Consider the following 5,449-nt stretch of genomic DNA (forward strand, 5'->3'; position numbering starts at 1 on the left):
TATCATCAATAATGTGGCATGGAACATAAGAAATTATCGATACGTCGGAGACGTATCAGCATGTTGTACACCTATTCCAACAAAAAGAAAGATCAGCCTATGTTATAATATCAAGAAGGCAAAAGACTGGCTGGAAAGGTACCTCTGTATATGTTGCGATAACACTTTTATAGTCCAGGTAAATAAAAGCACTTTCATAATTCTGCATCGGGCTTGAACATTCGTTTATGCACATAACCCATCAGATGAGAAGCATCCAGCTCAATACATTTTTCTTCATCTTCCAGACCTTGGGAAGAGCTCCCGGGAAGATATGACATTGGGCTTTGTTTCTAGAAGTCTGGATGGTTAATCATAAAAAAACATTATCGAAATGAATGTGATTTTCCTTGAGATGGCCAGAACCAACATCAAATTTAAACACATGAACATCAACAACTTATCCTGGCGGAGAAAATATTGGAAATTTTGCATTCTAAACATGTAATATGCAATAAGCAACATCGGCAACAATGTCATGATTCCTTCTTTTGTAGATAAATTCCCTTTCTCCATTTAGGCATAAACACAAACAGCTGAAAGGCACATGTTCTACTCCTACAGAGAATACACGAAGGTAGAAAAATATAGATATATGTAGAAATAAATAGCCACAACACCAAATGGAACCTGTGGCCGCTTATCTCCAAGGAAATTAGGGTTCCTCACCAGCACAATAAACCGACCATACTGCCAACTCGCAGCAGCACAGCACCCGCGGAAAGCCACCTCTCCATCCTCGTGCTCAGAGGTGCTGCTGGTCGGCTTGGCTGCCCGAACTGGCGGCACGGCGCGCCCTCCTTCCTCTTACTGGTAGGCTCTACGCAACGCCGGTGTTGCCACCGAGTGATCTGCTCCACCGCCGTTGCCAATCCCTACTGCCGAAAAAGGAGAATACGAAGCAACAAAGTAATGGAAGAAGGATGGTGGACACAGGGGAAACGGCCTTACCTCGGCAACAAATTCCATCAAGCAGACGGCGCAACGTGCACCTTGTTCCACTCGCTAAACGGACGATCCACCATGCTGGATTTTCCCTCGGAACACCCCACGCTGCAACCAGCAATCCCCACGCCGCATCTTAGTCATGTAGCACAGAGATGCATCTGACATGCCGCATCGATCAAGATAGAAGGCTGTTGTACTTGAGAGAAATTAAATTAAGCAGAGAGAGTGGAAGATGTGGGCGAGGTCATGTGTACCCTAGGAGACTGGGGATGAGGAGCCTCGGGTTGATCTCGCTCTTGAACGGGAAATCTTGGGGATGGGCGCCGGGTTCTCGCTTCTCGCCGGCCCATGGAGCTACCGTTCTCCGGAGAGGGCAGGAGGAGGGGGGAGTACGGAGGACGGCGACATTTTCTTAGCCTGCTGTGGAGGTCGCTCGGGGCTACGATGCCGGACGTGAGTGGTGGACTGTGTACTTGGAGAAGATAGCGATGCAGGCGAGTTGACCCGAAACGCCTAGAAATATCTCTCCAATCGGTGGCCTAGGTAAAAACTGCCACGTTTTTGAAAATAAAGCCACGTTAGCCCAATAGGAGTAAATACTGAGAGATCCACAAAAGAGCTCCTCAGCCGGTAGCCGGTAACCTGCTCAGGCAAAAAAAGAAAAAGGAAATAAAAAGGCAAAACCAAGCCAGGGACACGCGTGAGGCAACGATTGGAAAAATGAGAGGATAAATAGCACTTCTACAGTGCTCAAAACGCTTTGGAGGCGCTGATCTGATCAGCTTTTATATAGTGTATAATTTACGGACATCCTCCACATATATATTCCCAAGTTGGGAGAATACTGTGACTAACACTACTCCTAGCAAATCTAATCTCCAATTGTTTGTTGGTTTGAGTTGCTGATGTCTACGGGTGTTTCTATTCTTGTAGACAGTGTTGGGCCTCCAAGAGCAGAGGTTTGTAGAACAGCAGCAAGTTTCCCTTAAGTGGATCACCCAAGGTTTATCGAACTCAGGGAGGAAGAGGTCAAAGATATTCCTCTCAAGCAACCCTGCAACCACAAAGCAAGAAGTCTCTTGTGTCCCCAACACACCAAATACACTTGTCAGATGTATAGGTGCACTAGTTCGGCGAAGAGATAGTGAGATGCAAGTAATATGGATGAGTATGAGTGGTAATAGCAATCTGAATAAAATATGGCAGCGAGTAAACATGCAACAAAACAGTAAATAAACGGAGATTCGATGCTTGGAAGCAAGGCCTAGGGATCCTGCTTTCACTAGTGGACACTCTCAACAATGATCACATAATAGAACTACTCTACACTCTTTTGTTGGATGATGAACACCACTAATTGTGTAGGATTACACGAACCCTCAATGACGGAGTTAACAAGCTCCACAATATTCAATGTTCATATTTAAATAACCTTAGAGTGCATGATAGATCAACACAACTACACCAAGTACTAACATAGCATGCACACTGTCACCATCACACTATGAAGGAGGCATAGATCACATTAATACTATCATAGCAATAATTAACTTCATAATCTACAAGAGATTACAATCATAACCTACGCCAAGTACTACACGATGCACACACTGTCACCATTACACCGTGGAGGAGGAATAGACTACTTTAATAACATCACTAGAGTAGCACATAGATGATATTCAACTAGATCACATAAAGAGAGAGATGAACCACATAGCTACAGCGGAGCCCTCAGCCCCGGGGGTGAATCACTCCCTCCTCATCATGGAGACAGCGATGGCGGTGAAGATGGCGGTGGAGACGGCGGTGGATATGACTCCGGGGTCAATTCCCCGTCCCGGCGGCGTGCCGGAACAGAGACTTCTGTCCCCCGAATTGGAGTTTCGCGATGGCGGCGGCTCTGGATGGTTTTCTCTGGTTTCGTCAATCGGTTAGTTCCGGAAAACGCATAAAAACGATATAAAGTGTGAACAAAACATGTAGGTATTGTCATAAAACAAGCATGGAACATAAGAAATTATCGATACGTCGGAGACGTATCAGTTGCTCATCAAGCATATCTGAAAGGACGAGATGTCGCCTAGAGGGGGTGAATAGGCGTTTAAAAACTCTTGCGGATTTGGCTTGTAAGAATGCGGAATTAAACTAACGATTAGTTTACAAGCACAACTCCTAAATATGCTAGGCTCAACTAAGTGCAACAATAACAACTAGAGCTAAGCAAGATAGGCACAACATATATGAAGCACAAGTGATAGCAAGATATATGTTTTTCAAGTACGATGGCTATCACAAGGAAAGTAAGCTCGGGTATAGAAATAACTGAGGCACGCGGAGACGAGGATGTATTCCCGTGTTCCCTTCCTTTGCAAGAAGGTACGTCACGTTTGGAGGAATGGAGGTCCCACGAAGGATTCCCCAACACCACGAAGGCTCATCCTATTCTCCGAGCCACACCCACGAAGGATAATGGCCCTTTCCTTATGGTTAGCTTTTCCTCCACTCCGGAGATGACAAGCTCCACGAAGGAGAAGCCTGGGCATCTTCACAATCTTCCTTCAAGAGATCACCGGAGCACCCACCGCCAAGCCAACTAGGAGGTCTCCCTCCAAGAGTAACAAGCTCACGGTCTCTCACTCGAACTAATAGTGGTGGAGAGCTCAACACTATGCAATGATGAAAAGCAAGAACACTAGAGGTGTTCAAATCCTTCACACTCAAATCCCACCAAAGCAACAAATACTAGGATGAGATTAGAGAGGAAGAACAAAGAGGAAATCAACAAATGACTCCAAGATCTAGATCTAAAAAGTTCCCATCACTTAGAGGAGAGATGGATTGGTGGGGATTGTAGATCTAGATCTCCTCTCTCAGATCCCTCAAGAATGAGCAAGAATCATGGGGGGAATCAAGAGAAAGGGCAAGTTCTTCAAAGTCAACAATGGAGGAGAGAGAGTGGAAGAACTTGTTTAGCCCAAGGTGGAAGAAGGGCTATTTATAGCCCGAGCCAAAAAATAACCGTTGGGGAAATGTCCAGCTCAGCAAAACTTCGAGGAGCTCGGTCAACCGGGCCTGGGGCCGGGCCATCCGGTGCAGGACCCGGTCAGACCGGGCCACAGACCGGACCAGCCGGTCCAAACCGGACCTGGCGCCGGGTCGTGACCGGGGCGGGTCTTTGTCGCGCAGAACCTGCGCCGGGGAGACCGGTCCACCGCCCGGTCAGACTGGACGAGGGGCCGGACCCGGTCAGTCCAAACCGGACCTCAGGCCGGACCAGCACCGGGCGAAGCTGGAAACCTTACTGGATAGTGCCCGGTTGGCACCAGTCCAGGGGTCGGTTTGAACAGGGCCATCCGGTGGGACGGCCGGTCACGCCGGGCGAGAAACCGGGCCAGCAGGAAAACATGTTATACAAAAACTGTGATAACTTTTGTGTCCGGACCCCGATTGACATGAAACCAATTTGTTGGAAAGATAACGACGAATATGAAACAACAATTTTGTCCGGAGACTCCTCACAGGATATTTTTAGATGTTTTTAGAGAGGGAGTCTCCCACCGTCAAGAAACGGTGAAGACGTCCAAACTCGAAAACGCAATAGAAGATGCATGCAGATTCCGTTTTTGATGAACTTGGGCTTGTTGTAAAGCTAGGAACAAGCTCAAGAACCTCTCAGAGAAACACTAAGAAACAATAGGGATATTCAAAGTACGCAAAGGATTGAGCTCCCTAAGACGATGTGATCAAGTTACCCAACCGAAAGCCCCTCTTGATAGTGCGGCTATCTATCCTATAATCCGGTCTCCCAACAACCACCTTGAGACCGGTAAAAGGAAAACCTAGCAACGCCATACCTTTGCCTTGCGCACCCCGCTTGATCTCGATGATAGCTCTTCAAGCTCCACTCAAGCCGGAATGCCTCACTTGATCATTGTTGCTTCGTGAAGACTCACAAATGCTCCCCCATACACTATGATGGGAAAGCTCCATTGATGCACATCTTTACATGTCCATTATCACCAAATAGACAGCAAGCTTCAAGCATGTGATCCACTTGAGATGTGTTACGTCTCCGACGTATCGATAATTTCTTATGTTCCATGCTTGTTTTATGACAATACCTACATGTTTTGTTCGCACTTTATGTCATTTTTATGCGTTTTCCGGAACTAACCTATTGACGAGATGCCGAAGTGCCAGTTCCTTTTTTTCTGCTGTTTTTGGTTTCAGAAATCCTAGTAAGGAAATATTCTCGGAATTGGACGAAATCAACGCCCAGCATCTTAGAATTGCATGAAGCTTCCAGAACACCCGAGAGCCGCCAGAGGGGGGCCACAGGGCCACTAGACGATAGGCTGGCGCGGCCAGGGGGTGGGCCGCGCCCCCCTACTGTGTCGCCGCCTCGTCAGCCCTCCGACTCCGCCTCTTCGCCTATATAAAGTCCCTGACCTAAATCTTC

At 47.1% G+C, this 5,449-nt stretch overlaps 1 long non-coding RNA gene across 1 annotated transcript; it reads right to left on the reverse strand.

Annotated features, from left to right (window-relative positions):
* On the reverse strand, positions 1 to 1,852 carry LOC127323672 (uncharacterized). Its single transcript, XR_007865870.2, has 3 exons — positions 1,242 to 1,852; positions 709 to 1,092; positions 1 to 340 (listed from the first exon to the last, which is right to left on the reverse strand). It is a non-coding gene; the product is annotated as an uncharacterized lncRNA (long non-coding RNA).
* Between the last annotated feature and the right edge of the window lie 3,597 nt (positions 1,853 to 5,449).

The sequence above is a fragment of the Lolium perenne genome, chromosome 1, assembly GCF_019359855.2.
Source record: "Lolium perenne isolate Kyuss_39 chromosome 1, Kyuss_2.0, whole genome shotgun sequence".
NCBI classification, from domain to species: Eukaryota; Viridiplantae; Streptophyta; class Magnoliopsida; order Poales; family Poaceae; genus Lolium; species Lolium perenne.